The sequence below is a fragment of the Oxyura jamaicensis genome, chromosome 2, assembly GCF_011077185.1.
Source record: "Oxyura jamaicensis isolate SHBP4307 breed ruddy duck chromosome 2, BPBGC_Ojam_1.0, whole genome shotgun sequence".
Taxonomy (NCBI): domain Eukaryota; kingdom Metazoa; phylum Chordata; class Aves; order Anseriformes; family Anatidae; genus Oxyura; species Oxyura jamaicensis.
Genome location: NC_048894.1, coordinates 71,582,941 through 71,599,614, shown reverse-complemented (window position 1 = coordinate 71,599,614; position 16,674 = coordinate 71,582,941). Strand labels below are relative to the sequence as shown.

General features: G+C 38.9%; 1 long non-coding RNA gene across 1 annotated transcript in view; it reads right to left on the bottom strand.

Moving 5' to 3' along the window:
* Positions 1-16,078, bottom strand: part of LOC118163167 — a 63,351-nt gene extending 47,273 nt beyond the window's left edge. Inside the window, exons 1-2 of the long non-coding RNA XR_004748885.1 lie at positions 16,028-16,078; positions 15,148-15,307 (exon numbers count right to left, since the gene is read on the bottom strand). This is a non-coding gene — a long non-coding RNA (uncharacterized LOC118163167). The remainder of the gene's footprint in view (positions 1-15,147; positions 15,308-16,027) is intronic.
* Between the last annotated feature and the right edge of the window lie 596 nt (positions 16,079-16,674).

Sequence of the window (16,674 nt, the reverse complement as noted above, 5' to 3'; positions counted from 1 at the left end):
GACTTTTTCATTGTAATGGACAAAAGCTCAAAATGGATGTCTTTCAGTATCACATAATGGGGGTTGAACCAAGCCTTAATTAAACAGGCCCTTTAACTTTCAAGAATCACTGAAGCATGCAGACACACATCTCAAAAAGAAACCAAAACTAGTGAAAGCATTTTGGGGCATTTTTACAAGGTGTATGACATAGCTGCTATGTGATTATAGGAAAACAAACAGCAGCTAGATCAAAGAGGATAATTTGCTGCAAGAGTAATGCTAGCATCATTTGCACTATCTTCATTCTGATGAAGTAACAAGCACTTGATTCACTGCTGCACCTCTACAGACCTACATTTTCAGTCTATGACACTGATGTTTAACCTTGATCCACAAATGAGCCCTATGAATCTCTCTGGGAGCATGTTCATGCATGTGTAAGCATGTTTTGGATTTAATGAGCAGTGAATCATTGTGACAAAGACGACACTTCCGCACAGTTTATAAATTTGTATTTGGGGAATGTACATGCACTGTGAAGGTAGTTTGATACTATTATTTGAAACAAAAGATACCAGTATGTACTTCCCCACATAAAAAATACCTCATTTGACAGACTTAATTAATGTTGTGCAAAATCCCCATATTTAGGAAATAACATGAAGCAGAGAATAACTCTTGAAGAGGCGGCTATTCTCAGAACCTAAATTAAGATGCAGAAGGCAAGTCTTCCAGCTACAGTCCACCTTGCTCCAGAACTCATTCTCCATTTTGACTAGAAATTGAAATTGTTTAGGTTCCAGTTATTTTGTTAAGCTGAACTGCCTTCATCAATAAAGACCTAAGAAGAAGACTAGAATTGAATTACATGTGAAACCTCAGTTTCACCAGTCACTGCTTTCCATCTTTCCATCTGGGTCCTCAGTTAGAACCTCAGGTGATATTCTTAAGTTTTGAACACCTTCAAAATTCAGCCAATGTAACAATGTAAGATGCAACCTCTCTTCACTGTGCTGCATTGATGAAGAGAAAAAAAAAAAAAAAAAACAGCTTGTCTCTCTCTTAGCTTCTTTCCACAAACCTTCATCATATAGGTTCCTTAGCTACGCTTGGGATTACCTATTAAAAGGGGTCCCGTTGTGTTGAGGATTACCTATTAAAAGGGGTCCCGTCATGTTGAGGATAGGGCCAGACCAGAAGATAAAGTATCATAGCTTGAAATTAATTCTGTATAGACCAGATTTAAGTTTAGGGGAAGCAAAGTTGATACAACTGACTGAGGTGAAAGGGTACCAATAGTAAAGGAGGAAAAAGCCATCTGTTCAGGTTAAGAATTGGGGAACAGGAGGGAGGAGTACTACCCAGATGGAAAAAACATACAGTCAAATGAAGAGGTTAACAAAAGGATTGAAAATGTGGAACTGGGAAATAATTTCCTACTGGGGATAGCAATAATAGGGGAGGATTTTATTTTATTTCAGAGAAACGCAGACATTTCTCTTTTTCCCTTTTTTTTTATCCCAGCAATAAAAAGAACCACAAGACATTTACATATGTATTTTCAATAAATACATATGTATTTATTCATATTTAAACAGAGGAATAACAAATGAAAATATGGGAACCAACAAGTATATGCTACAGAGGTAATCCAAATTACCACAGCTAGATGGTTCATTACGCGCATGAAAGAACAAGTAAGGTAGAATTGTTTGCTTTAAACAGAAGAGTTTGGAACACAGCACAACCCATTTCAAGTCATTACTAGGAGATCCGATCCTAGTGGTATAACACTAATAGCAGTGTCTACTCAAGGACTGCTATAGAAGAAGAAATAGACAAAAACTGGGCAGAATCCAGCCTAAAAAAAAAAAAAAATAGTACAATGGGGCTTTATTCTAAAAACTCTATTTTCAAGGGAACGGCAATATAAAGTAACACAAGTGTTGGTTGAAAGTGAGGTGGGACACAGTACTAGGCACGTACTACAGGAGATCTCAGATAAAGAAATGGGAATGGGTATTTGCAAATAATACAGAAAGAGAGATGTTTGTACACACATCATCAGAAGGCTTCCTTGTACACAACAAAAGCATGGAACAGAGACAGGAAGGAACTCACAGGGAATAGTTTGAGTAATAGCCAAAACACAGTTTTAGATCTGTGTAAATGTCAAGGTAGGGGACAGAATGGGAGAAGAGCTCAAATGTAGTGTTAAAAATCAATTTTCCAAATAAAATAATGTGAGGAAAATGAAAAAGGACAGGGAAAGAAGCAACTACTTTGAATGAGAATGTTACTCCTAAGGGATGTTCTTTCCACTGGTAAAAATAAGACTCAGAGCACTCACTAGCAATGCCAGGAGGTATGACTAACAAACTGCAAACATTAGCTGAAAGAGGGTAAGTATGACAAAGAAAGCACAAGCTACAGGAAGAAGAGTATATAGAGGAAGAAGTAGTCAGGTTGAGAACAGACTCCCAGACAAAAATTTAGTAATCTTTTCATCTTTCAGTTCCCAGATGAAAGTGGATGACCAAAAGTTAAAACAGAAAAGGAGGAATAATCATTCTGGCATTTTCACCTAAGGTATTGAGGACTAAAGGAAAATAAATGATTGCCAAAGGCAGAAATTAATGCAAGCAGGAGAATTATTTATAAAGGAACGTAAACAATATTAGAAGGAAGCAGACTGTGTGAAGCTTCACAGGTGTCAGAGAGTGCAGCAGACTCATGAATTTCTTGGCTTCTTTTTTATCTATGGTTATTTTAAAGCTTTGCTGGCTAACTATTCCCATGCTGTACCTCTTCTGCATACAGAATTTGTCAGATACCAGAAAAAAAGATTAGTCTCAAAAATGATAAAACCATCCCTCACAGGAAACTTGTTTTGTTTCTGTGGTCATACCAATAATGCTTTATTGCAAGCTGAGAGAAGGATAACCCAGTAAATATAAAGCAAACATTTATCACCTGACCATAGCATCTGTGGTTCTGCCCTCGGGAATAATGAACAAGATGCATTGAAACAGCTGTTTCTACAAGATCATCCCATACATGTTGCACAAAAAAAAAAAAAAAAAAAAAAAAAAAAAAAAAAATCATCCAGTGCTTGTGCGGGTGTGCTATGCTCAGGGTATCTTTCTTATCCAGTATCTTTGCCCAATATATAGTTGCTGTCATGTGGGAGTATAATCTAAACACAAGAAAAGAAGAGATAGAGGGGAAGTATAAGAAATGAAACAAAATTTTAAATGGAAGCAGAAGACTTCTTGTAACAGATCTGCTATTTAGACTGTCTTCCAGTGTTCAGTTTTTGGCCCTGGTGAGAAAGTTAAGGACACTGAAAAATCCTCAGACTAATTCATGTCATAATCAGCAAATATTTGCATGAAAAATAGGATGCCAATACTGGTCATCAGTAACCATAGTTCAGCTGGACTATACAACTCTTTTTGAAGTCTAGCTAATTTATTTGAGGTAAGGATTTCTCGTCAATGAATTTAACGGGGAACATTAGACCACTGACTCAATATGATTAAGGTTTCTTCCTTGTATAGAAGTATGTATATTATAGCATTTTTTTCCTAGTTCTCATTTCACTATGTGATCCAAATGGTTTCCTCTTAGTGATCCATTAGGTGATCCAGTAGGTTTCCAAATGGCTAAAATCAAATCAAAACAAACAAACAAAAACAACAACAGGATAAGAAAGGTGAATGTTTTCACACTTTATTCAGAACTAATGAAGAAGAAGCAGATTACCAACCTGCTTTTTCAGCATGCAGTTTTACCAGGAACTAAGAACCTAGAAGATGACCAAATCAAGTTTTGAGACTTCCAAGAAAAAGAAGGAAAAAATAAAAAATAAAAAAAAATGGAGTGTCCCTCCCGCCACCCCCAAAATGACCAGAGCAGTTTCTAAAGCTTTTTGAAATCTCATACTGAGAGCTAAAGAACTGTGAAAACACTGTATAGACTGTTACCTTCACTTCTGAAAGAATAAGAGGCAGTTTAAAAAAAATTGCTCTGAAAAGCTAACTGTGAAGTTCAGATGGTATGTGGGCATGTTCAGAAGCTTGGTTGCTTACACTGATTTCCTTGGTGAAGAAATCAGATTGAGCCTCACCATAGGTTTCCTAGCATGAGGCATTTCCATGTTTTGGAAAGGTTGACTCTGCCACCACTGGAAAGCCTGTACTGCAGACACAAGCCATACCCCAGTAACAGTTCAGTTCTGGGCCTGTTTAAAGCAATAGGTAAAAGGATACGATCCTTTCCTAGAAAAAGGAGTACAAGCTCTATTGTCAATTATTGTGAAAGAATAAACGACCCAAAAATCTGCAAGTGAGTTATAGAACGACTCACTGCCAAGTTTAATTACAGGCACAATGAACTGTATGTGATGGAAAAGTTTAATTTTCTGCTGCTTTTCCCTTCATACAGGCACCAATGGATGATATCAGAATATGATGTGGTGGCTTTTAACACTTGCTTTTTTGCCAGTAAGAAGTAACATATAATTATACAAATTGGGAAATAAACACTGGATAGAGACTGGGGGAAAGGAGAGGAGAGAAAAAGGGGGAGGGAGAAATCAAGATTTTCTACTCTAAACAAACAAAAAATGCCTCTCAAATCCTCTTCTGCAAGCACATGTTGCTGCTACTACTGTCCAGTGAAAGGCTGAATTGTGACTCCTCATAAAACTGCTGCTCGCACACAACTTACCTCCCACCACTCTTTCCTAAGCCTTATCTTGTAATAAAATAAATAAATAAATAAATAAAAACACATTACCAATGACTCATCTTTCTCTGAGCATAATTTGATATCATACAAAAACAAATATGAACTTTGAGGGGACTATTTTTTGTTTAATAGCAATTGAGCATCCCCAAGAAAATGCAACCTACTATGGGAAAATAAGGATCACAGGACTTCAGTCTCTTTTTTATCTCCGGCTGACATGTTCCAAGTCATATGACTTTATAAATTCTTACTGATCTCCATCAACATGTCTCTTTGATGTTTAAAGTCTCAGCTGGAGTCACATTTGTAAGCCAACAACTCCTTTCAAAATATTTATGTCCTTCAACTCATGGTTCAAAACAGGGTGAGACTCTTTTTGTCTAATTGCTTAGAGCAAGTAAAGTATTTCTGTTACACCAGGCTGAGGAACAGATATTACGTATTTTAAGACACTGTAACTTAAGTAACTTTGGGTACTGGCATTAAAGAACTATAACCTTTTAATAAAGGAAAACAATGTGATCAGTGCTTCTCTCACATTAAGCCAGTTTTGCCTCTACTGAAATCAGCTTCAGTGATCTGCAAGTTCTCCATGAGTAGAATTGCATGAAACAAAGTTACAGAAATGGAACTTATGCACAGTCTACTGTGGCCCCCATATATATTATCTGCTTATGAAAAAAAAAAAAAAAAAAAATGTATGGAATGTAACGTGGGATAACACCATTAGGGTTCATCAGACTTTTATTGTATGGAATTTAATAAATAATGGCATCCTTTCTCCAGAAGTTTCGAAGTAATAGGTACTTTCTCTAGCCGGGGAAGAAATTGAGAATTTCAGTTTATAGAGCTCCGTGTAGAGCTTGGATTTTTATGTATATCACCACAGATTTTGTTTAGCAAGACTTTTAGATTTATGGTTCTAGTGCCTTTCTGCTTCCTAGGTATTCCTGGCAAGCTGCTTAAGCCCCTCGCAGAATGTCAGTTCTTTGGCTAGCTGATCCAGAGAGAGGGTGCGAGACAGATAAAGAGGAGGAGCGGTTCCATCACTTCTCACCAATCTGCGTAGCTCATTCTGTCTGGGCATTCTGTGAGGGCTCAAGCCAGCTGCTGCGGAAGAGATGTCAATTGCCACATAGAAAGATACACCCAAACCATTCCATAACCCATATTCCAGATATCCCTCTTCTCAAAGCAAGAGTCAAACAGAGGATTACGTTAAGCATAGATGGTGGTTTCAACTTGTCTGTGGCTGAACCTTACTGCTGCTGCCTTCTCTCTCTCATTTGCATCCTCCCATCTGTTCTTGCTTCATTTCCTGTCACCCCACACAAATTATTACACTTCTTTCTCAGTCCTCCTCCATCTCTTTCCTCCTCCCATTACAGCTACTGTCACTGTCTTCTCACTTGCCCCTGCCTTTCCCAGGCTGTCACATTCCTTTCTCCTTACCCAGCATCAGCCATTGCAAGTCTTTCCCCTCCTTGCTCTGACTTGCATCTGCCCACCAGCAGCTGTGGCAGTGCCAGGATAGTGAGCACAACTGCTGAACTTTCTAAACCTGCTGACTTTATTACAAATCTGTCTCCTGCACAAATACAGAAAATATGTGGCAGTCTATAAGCCTTATGTGACCCTGCATTGCAATTACACCTCTCGTAAACCACATGTGACCTTGAAAACAGTGGCATAAAGGAAAGATCTCTCTGTTAAACAGGATTTTTTTTCCTTTGTACTTGAGCTAATTATTCTTCCAGGGACAGCACAATTAAAGAAATCTCTGTGCATTCCCTCAGCCTCAGGACTTTTGCAGAAAATTCTGGTGACTTTCTGACTATGCTATTTGAGGAACATGGGAAATAGCCAAGGGAAATCCCATGGAAATTGACTTTCAATATTTTCAGCTTTGTGCATCTGAGAATGGTGTGCCCCACGCAACAAAACTCATGGATTATGACTGCTTCAGAAAATACATATGTCTCCTTGTTATGGACTGATCCGTTAAATGTCAGGCAAAAAAAAAAATGCACATGCACTTTATGATGAACCAGCAGAGAACATCATGACCATTGAGGTACCACAGCAGCTCCAAATACACTACAAAGACAACTTTATGTTGAAACCATTCTTTACACTTTTAAAAGGGGATGCCTTAAAAGGCTGCCTTGGGGGTTAAGGGATTACATTGCCAAATAGGACAGAGCTTTTAACCACAGAGAAAACTAAGCTGACAACTACAATGCTGTGGTTTACTTTAGAGCCTAATAAATTTTCTACATTTTTTGACAAATGATTTGAGAAATGTAAATTCCTTAATGCAAAGCACAGGAAACCGTATTCCTATCATCAGGTTTTCTCTCTGCCTATGCCTGACCAAACAGGGACCACATCTTTTTCAACTAACACCTTCTCCCTTAATGACCGCACACTTTGATCCAAATGCAACAATCCACGCCAAAAACCAACAACAAAAATAAATAAATAAATAAAAAATAAACAAGCCCTGCTTGTGCTTTACTTCTGTTGCACTTATGTTCTTAATGTTTGAAAAGGAATGGCACGACACCATCACAAACCCACTGTGAAGCCAATGGAAAATTTTGTTTGTACACTAACTGTCAATAATATATTGTAACAGAAGAAAATTTCATGGGGATGTACAAGTACTAATTTACTTATGTGTCTTTGTGTCCTTCTCTAGTGAAGACAAGTCAATTTGGTGAGAAAAATAATCTTTAAAAAAGCATTTTTTGTGATGCAGCTTGACCCTGCTTTATTTAAAATGTGCTTCATTACTATCTTGTAAGGGATGATACTAGCTTGATACTAGGTGTCAAGGAGGAAAGTTGCATTCGTAGAAATTAAATAGCATAAGCATCTAGAGTGAAAGCACAAAACCAGGTCTATTCTGCCCCGGTAGATTTGAATCAGGCCCACAAGAACTAGTTCTCATACTTCAGTGCCTTCAAGTTTTGCTTTGATTTCAAGTGGGGAAGAGGGGACTCACGTGCGTGATGTAATTTGGCTATGTATGCCCTAAAAACAATGTATTCTGGCTATTTACTTTGTATGCCATCTTGCATAAGTTTATTTTTATATCTGTGATATCTTTATTCGCTGTTGCCTCTTTCTAAAAACAATAAGCCCTTCCTGTGCTTCTGCAGCCTATTATAAATAAACAACTCTCCTTTTGGTTTTGAAATTACCTTTTGGACAAGGCACATTTGTCCTGCATAACAGCCAGTAAACTAAAGAGATTAACCAGAAGATACATCTGTGTGTAATATACAAGGTTTCCTACTTGGTGACTTTTCTGCTATTTTATAAGTGTGGGCCAAGGGTCATTCTAGGGCGATCAAGGAGTCAGAACAAGTGCCAGATTTTCAATGAAAACTACAACAGGCCATTAAGGATTTATGCAGATCTAGAGCCTTCCTACTTCCAGCCCTCTTTTTCCACATTGGTTTACAGCCAGATTTCAAAAAAGCTCTACCACAGCAGCAGACTGAAGATCCAACTCAAAACCTTTAAAAACTTTGGAAGTTTAAAATATATATATATTTTTTTTAAAAAAAAAACTTGATAACTTGGAAATCTAGTTTATATTCACTACTTTACCAATTGTTCTGGGCTATCTCTTTAAAAAAAGTTTTCAAAATCTATTGTAAAATCTTAAGAAACCTCTTCAAACTGCACAAGTTCTGTCACCCTCAAACATATGTTATTGTTAGAATAGTCAGAGCAAATCCTAGAATTATTTTTACCCCAGTAGCTGTTTCTGAAAGATTATTCTTCAGAATATTTGTTTCCTGCCTTCTCTGTTTCCATCCCTCCTTTCTTCCACTTGCATTAATCCTTAAATAAACTACAAGCTGCTCTTCTCCATTTCCTGCTCACCTTCCACTTCCTTTAAATCCTGTATTCTCTCAGGTGTTGACAGTTCACATTACAGCCTTTAATTACCACCTGTCTGTGGAAAGGATTGAAAGGGACAATTCTGCTTAGCTGAATATGATGAGAAATAAAAGTGTGTTCTGCTCCATCCTTTCTCCTACCTGCCTAAGTGGAAGTGGATGGGCATCTCTGATCCATGCTTTGTGCTTGTTACAAATGTTGTCCCAGTTTTTCCACTCTTAAAGCCTGCCCATCCCCTGCTCAATGAGCAGGAAAAGAAGAGCATGAAGGCAGGAGGTGATTTAGATGAGAGCCAGAGGGTTATGAGACCTGTAGACAGCAGTTTTGTTGCTGGATAAGGAAAGTCTGTAAGAGGGACAGCCTAGGAGGAAAGACAAGGCAGGCAGGAAGCAAGCTCAGAGAGCAGAGCAAGTTGTTGTTGTCCAGAATCAATTATCAGATTGACTTTGTAAAGCACACAGAGCAAACATAACATGCAAGACTGGTGTCACAGGTAATAGAGAAATCATGCAGTGAGCCTGGATGAGAAGACAAGGTGCTCTCTGGCAAATTCCACAGGCTTGTGCTCAGTGGCTGTCAGCACAGATACACAGTAGAAGTGACAGTGCAAATACTAGCCTTGGAAACCTGGCCAACCATCACTGTTGTCAAATCCCTGTTTTTCTGCTGACCACTAGGAAGCTCCTTCTGAAAGGTCTGTGCCCTCTCGTTCCTGCCAGCCCAGGCAGGTGGTGAGCACTGGCAACACATCAGCAACTGGAACCTACTACTTTCTAGCTGTCTGTGACCTCTCAGCACAAAAACCGAGCTTAAAATATCTGGCACAGCTTTGTCACGATGTACCATATGATGCCTTACCAAGGATTTTTAACAACAGTCAGTCACCAGTTGTATTTTGTCAAGAACCTTTTTGAAACCTAATTACTTTGGGGGTGGGGAGGGTGTGCAAGAAAATAATACATTTGCATTTTAAAATTTTAGCTATCTTTACAAATTCATCAACTTTTTGCTTTTTCAAGATTTGTTAGTCCTTTCCAGAAGTGCATTTTCCCTGGTTCAGATTATCAGACCCTGTGCTGTGATGTCTTGAGCTGTTTGCAAAGAAAAAAGCCCCAAAGGCATCCAAGCCCAGAACACTCCAGTGAACACTGGGGGAGCAAATGGGCTGAAGAGAGAAGTAAGAAGGACATGCACTCTTTAAACAGCTCTTGACCCCTCCTTTCCTTTGATTGTTTCAGAAGATCCATCAAAATGCACACAGTTTAACAACAGAAAAGTAGAAAACTCAAATCCATGTCACTACTGAAACACAACAGACTAGTGTCATTTCTGATATAATTCCGTGGAAGCCGGTGTGGCACCAAGAATGCTCCCCTGCCTGGCTCAGTGAGCTGATCTGCTTAGATTGCACCTCTATAGGCAACCAACACAGCCAAGAGCTCAGCCTCTGCCACTGAGATGGCAAGTGGTGCGATGTGACCCACCATCATGTGGCTAATGTTTTCACACGCACACCTGGGTGGCCTCATCCATACTGCTTACTGGGAAGGGTCCTCAGCTCACAATCTTCCCCAGTCCATGCCTAGAAGCATGCCAGAAGCCATCTTTCAAACAGGAATGTGGTCATAATTATGTACTATTGAGAGACAGTGCCAGAGCTTTATCAGTGTTTATGAGACTAGCACAGACCTGGCCTTGTATTCCTGTTCCAGAAGAGCACCAGGAGCCCAGCTGAACTGTGACGCAAAGGGGAAAAACCAAGAATCAGTAGAAATTGATTCTGCTCAATTTAAAAATGCAGAGGAGATGATCCATGAAATGCAGCAATGCTATTTCCATTATTTGCTCCTGTGAAAGTGTTGCTGTCATCATGCTACCATACATGCCTAGTTTGGGAAATCAAAACAAGCCAGGGCCAAATGCACAAATGAGTTTTGGCAATCAGTCACATACTTTACTGTGAGTGCATTTTTCCCACAAAAAAAAAAAAAACTCTGACTGATGCAATAAACCTCTTCCCTCAAAAGGCTTCTGTAGCATTGTCCCTGTCAAATACACTCAGTGAAGGTAAGACGAGACAAAAGGGGAAAACCAAACAAATAAAAATAACTCCCCCCAAATTAAAAAAAAAAAAAAAAAAAAAAGTCCACCTTCAGGCCATTTATCCTTAAGCCTTCTACAAAGTCCAAATTTGAAGTCTTTATTTGTCATTGAATATCTGCAAGTAGCTTAGGTTATTTGCCTCAAAACGTATGTTGTGTTTTTTTTGTTATTGATGTTTTGTTATGTTGACAGCATCAAATCCCCGAACAGTTGCCATTAATATCATCTGATGTAAGGGAGTTTGTTTATATCAAATGCACTTTATCTCAAAGACAGTAAATCATCCTGTAAATCTGGAATTAACTTCTAAAGCCTGCACACTAGTGTAAAACCTGGATACTCAGTATCACAGTGGATTAATTATCTAAGAGGTAAACTATTCTGTTTTGAAGAACTTTACAGTTCAAGGGGAACAGAACAGAGGGAATAGTGCAGAGGACAAGGTTTCAAGATTGTATTTGTTTTAGATAGCACCTTCTATCTGAGACTTCTCAGTCCTAGTCAATGCTCAGAAAAAGTTCTCACTATTTCATCCAGAGTGCACCTAGTCTCATTTTGTACTCTTAGTTTTGTGCCATACTGTTACCAAAAAAAAATTGTCATCTTAGGACTGAACAGCTTATTGCATTTGGGAAACAGCCTCTGGACCTGGTCTGTAATTATAATGAAGCTACACAAATTAACACAGGGAACTTAGGAATGGCGGAGGCAGGCTCCAAAACACAAATTGTCTGACAAGGTCAATAGAAATGGCTGGAGGAAGGCACTGAAGATATCATTACACTAAAGGTTAAACACTGAGGAGTTCAGATTTAATAGTTATCCCTTTAGTGCACAGATTGGAAATAAAAATGGTCAGAATGACATTAGATTTAGTAGTAAGGTTTGTTGTTGGTTTTACCCAAAAGTGTTCTGACAGATATCACAAAAATGCTGTTGTTTTTGTAGCCTTTTGGCCCTTGGCAAATAAGACGCAAACTGCTGTAGTCTAGATCTACACCCAAATCCATTTTGAGCTCTTAAGATTTGCAGCTATTAATTACATTGATCTTATCTGGAACAAATTTATGTATCATAAATAAAGAGATTCAAAACAAAATGCTCTTGAAGTTTTTATTCATTCCTTTGATTTTTTAATGGTGATATTACATTTTTTTCCTTGCATACTGATTCAGTGGATTTAAGTGAAGCTATTCACCCATGCAACTTCCTTTTCCTCATTTCTACCCCAGCTAAAGTAATGGAGCCTATACGTTTAATATACCCAGTTTCATAAACTCATAGTTTTCTTTTAATATATTTAGTAAAATCAATTGTTATTACAATTCTCTTATTCATTGCCCTGCAAGATTTTCCTCTGTTTTATTTTCAGGCTTGGTCCACTAAGTGTTGGAGATAAAATTTTGGCTTTTGATATTGGGTCAACCTGTTTTTTTTTTTTGCTTGTTTGCTTGCTTTTGTTTGTTGGTTGGTTGTTTATTGTTTGTTTGTTTGTTTGTTGTTGTTGTTGTTTGTTTTCTGGTGGTCTTCTAAATCTACCTGATTTGCCATCAGTCAGGTATTTTTGAAAGACTAGGGGAAGTATAAGTTTTTGGCAGGTCTTTTTGTTTGTTTTCCTGGTATTAAAACTGGTGATCCAGCTGAAAGCTCCATGTTTTGGAGTAGAAACTGCAAATGGGAAAGGTAATGCCTTTATACACTTTGCAAATATGCATTCAAAACAGTGTCCTGTAAGCCTTGTAGTGTTGGGGGAATCATCCAATTATGCATATGTACAGTAGAGATTAACTAGGGCTCAACAATTAAAACCTAGATTTTTGAGGGAGAAAGCAACACTTTCCTTGCCACATTATGGTTGGACTTAAGGATCTTAAGGGTCTTTTCCAAGCAAAAAGGTTGCATAGTTGTATGATTCTCTGATGAGCTTCCTGTCAGGTGTGCTAGATACCAAGTAATGAACAAGAATCTACCTGACTCCCACACAAAGAAAGAATAAAAGATAGGACCAGCAAGTAGATGTAGCAAGAAGAGGTGTCAAAAGGAGTACCAAAGAGGATGCTGAAAGCAGCAAACTTGCAAACCACTGAAAAGATGCCCTAAAGGATAGGTGAGACAGATTTGATGAAGTGTGTGGACATCGAGCTGACTGTGCAAAGACACCAGGACACAAAACTGTGAGAGACCAAGAACAGCCAGGGGATAAGGAACAAGTGACTAGAGGCCAGACAGAGAGTGAAGAGATGAAGGAGACAGAAAGGTGAGGCTAACACTGTCAGAAAAATGTCATAGAGCTCTTCCCAAATACAAGATGCTCAAAACCTTACGTGGGAAGGATGGAATTAAACATGGATGTGGTCCTGTTTTGAATATCTTTGCTTGTGTTCATACGCACAATAACAGGATAAAAAATCCATGTGATCTTAGAGCCAACAAAACTCATATGCTAAGGGAAAATATAGCCCAGTGTCTGAGCAGGTGAGCATTTAAAGGGAAAACACAGAGAATTACACAGCCACAGAAAGAAAACAGAATGCAATGAGGCTCTAGAAAACAGGAAACAATTGGAGCAGACTGTTGTTACGGGCACAGGGTGTCTTACACTTCAGTGACATCCTACTATGTCAGCTGCCGGCAGGGAGAAATCTTAATGCCCCTGAGTATTTTAATTCATTAAAAAATCCTGTTACATGAAAGGCTGCTTTTTCTGTCAATCAAGAACCTGCAGAACAATGGGTCAGAGCTTTGGCAAATGATACAAAGATGACTGATTCATGCAATTACCAAACTCTATGGGCTGAACTAATTTGCGATAGAATAATGACAGGACAAAAATCCAGGCACTCAAATGAAAATGCTTAGAGAGCCCATTAACTCTACAGAGAGCTAAAGATGTGCATGGCTAGTGAACAAGCTCACATCCAAACAGAGTATAAGCAAAGGCAGTCACAAAAGTATTTCAGAAGGCAGAAAAAGGAAACCATGAAAATTTACTGAAAATCAGACAAAGGAAGGCATACCAACACAAAGCAGAAGAAGTGAAAAGGTCCCAGAGATCTGTGGCTACTGTGAAAATATATATATATAAAAATTAAATGCCTTTTACATGGGGTCGCATGCAAAAATTCTGACATGTCATTATGCAAAGGACTGCTGACAATTAAAAAAAAAAAAAAAAAAAAAAAAAGCACTCCCATATTGAGCCATATTGAGAAAGTAAGCAGTGACTCAGAGATTTTGCATGTATGTGACATCAGTGCAGTGCAAAACAGCAAAAAATAAATGGGTTGTGAAGTTCAGGCTAGCAGCAGATGCAAAGACAAGGCAGCAGAACACAATAAGAAATGGAATGCAAATGAACAGCAGGCATCGATGTGTGTGAAAGGCTACAAAGACCTCTTCAGAAGTGTACATGAAAAGAAAGAAAAATAACAGAACCAAATTTTAAACTCACTGATAACAAACACAGCACAATAAGGCCAGGTAAATCAAGAATACCAAGTAAAAAGTAGATAGCATGAAATGGAGCACAAACATTAGAGAAACATTTAGCAAAAAAGAAAGTAATTACCCCAACACATTAAACCTGAATTACAGATAATTCTTATATGATACACATAAATATAAAATAGGTCCTGTGTGGTTCGTGTACAACTGCCTCCATGCAATGAAGGCACATCTAAGGCAAGCCTTTAACTAAGATGCTCAGAGACAAAAAATGATCAAGTGCACATGCTTAAGCCAATATAATATTGTATCTTATTTATTTGCTTTTAGTATTGCACACTTACATAGTAAAAATTCAGAAAGCAGCATAGGATGCACAACAAGAAGCCAAATACATATATTAAAAACTAAACGATAATAATAATTTGCATCTGAATGCTTCCAGTTACGGAACTATTATCTGATAAACTAAGCAAAGCTGTTCTTAACGTATGATGCTAAAAATCAATGGTTGTTCTCACTCCATAACATGTATCTCAATAATTCTGTGCAATAAAACAGGCCATTTTGCAGTTATGAAACGATTAGTGCATATTATACAGTAAATAGTTTTGTGCTCTTTGACTTAGAAGCTCAAAAAGCATCCGGGAATGAGCAAGAAACAATGAAACAGCATAAAGCAGAGATTGTGCTGCAGGAGGCAACTAAGAGTCCTAGTCTCTGCAAGTGAAGTGGCTGAACAATATAAGAAGAGGTCTGGAACATATATTTGAAAGGGAAGCATTGCCTCTAAACCTGTTAGTAGTGTACATGTAGGAAAACAGTGCAGGAAATAGGCAGGGGAGCAGATCAAAAAATCATTTTTACTTATAATGATAAAGAGTAAATCATGATTTTTAACATTCTCTCTTAATCATCAGCTATGATTACAAACTAACACTTTGAACTCACATTTGCAGTAGAGGGATGTGGAAAAGTTGGTGGCTAGCCAATGCCAGCAGACCTCTCTAGAAGCAGTATCACTGTGAAGGTGGCTCTAGCGAACAGCAGCAGGGCTGGTGGAGTGCATGGCTCTGCTCACCTCTCCTCCAGAAGGAGCCCAGGAACAAATCTGAAATGAAATTTAATTAAAGTGAAAAGCAAACAACAACAACAACTCCCCTTCAACAAAGAGATGTAACTGTGATTAGGCTACTACTAACACAGAGGCTGTATAGCTCTGTCCATCTTCACAGAGGAGTAGCTCTTCTCAGAAACTAGGGAGACTGGGTACTCTCTTTAAATCCTGTGCCTTGGTGTGGTAGGTGGCTGTCATGGCCCCAAGGTCACTGCCAGCCTTTCTTCTCCCTGTGGCCAGCCCCAGGCCCCACGGCAGCCCTAGGGCCACCCCTGCCCCACTGAGGCTGCAGCTAGGCCAAGCTACAGCTCCCCACAGCCTCCACCCAGGCGGGCCCACAGCCCAGCCTGTCATCAGCCTGGCCCCAGGTACCTGCTAATGCAGAGGCTTTGCACACTAGAAAAATTATAAACAGAGCGAGGACACAGGCTTGAGCCCTGGCACACAATAGCCCGACTGTTTAGCTGCCAGGGGGCTTTCATGACAGCGTGCAGTTTCCCTGACAATGCCCAGCGACAGTTTCAGGAACAGCAGAAGCCAGAGGGTCAATGGTCCCTACTGACAGCACAGGCAACACCACTTTTGAGGACTGGGAAGGGCAGGAAGACAGTTTAGTCATGTAAGCTTAAATTTCTAAGGCCTATTTTATTTACCATTACAGACGTAGTCAGACAAAAGACAAGTGGAAAAGGAGTACCTTTCAGTGCCACTCACCTGGGAAAGCTTCAAGCTGTATGGTCAAGGAGAAGGAACTATTCATGCTGAAATTAAACACGCATCACTACAGATCTGCCAGTTACTGAATCTGCAGTGTAACGTATTTGATGGATGGTGCACAGGACAGGTATGTATTTACCAAGTTATGCAGAGCAACCTCACTCTGAAATAAACAGCAGTTAAGTCAGAGCATGAGATCTTCAGCCGGTTGGAAGGATGTCTGCCTTTTCTATACAAAGGAAATATAAGACTGGGGCACAGCTGTCCCTTAGCCTCCTGTTTCAGGGCAGGGGTTTGGAAAGAATCCAGAAATGAATCTGTCAAAGCTAAGATGAATTGGTGTTCACATATGTTATTCTGTTGGCCTCAGAGAAACTTCATCTACCTCTCAAAACAGCAGGACTTCACACAAGCCAAATGTGTAAAATGTTGCCTCCTATATTATAATATTATTTTGTAATATTCACACTAATGAAAACAGAAATCTTTGAAGAGATCAGAGCCACTCTGGGGAGAAAAAAAAAAAAAAAAAAAAAAAAAAAAAAAAAAAGGAGGCAGAGGTGGACCATATAGAAGCCTAAAGGTGAATTCATCTCTTCTAACTGCAGGCAGACAGGCATGTCATCTAAACTATGTGCTTACTC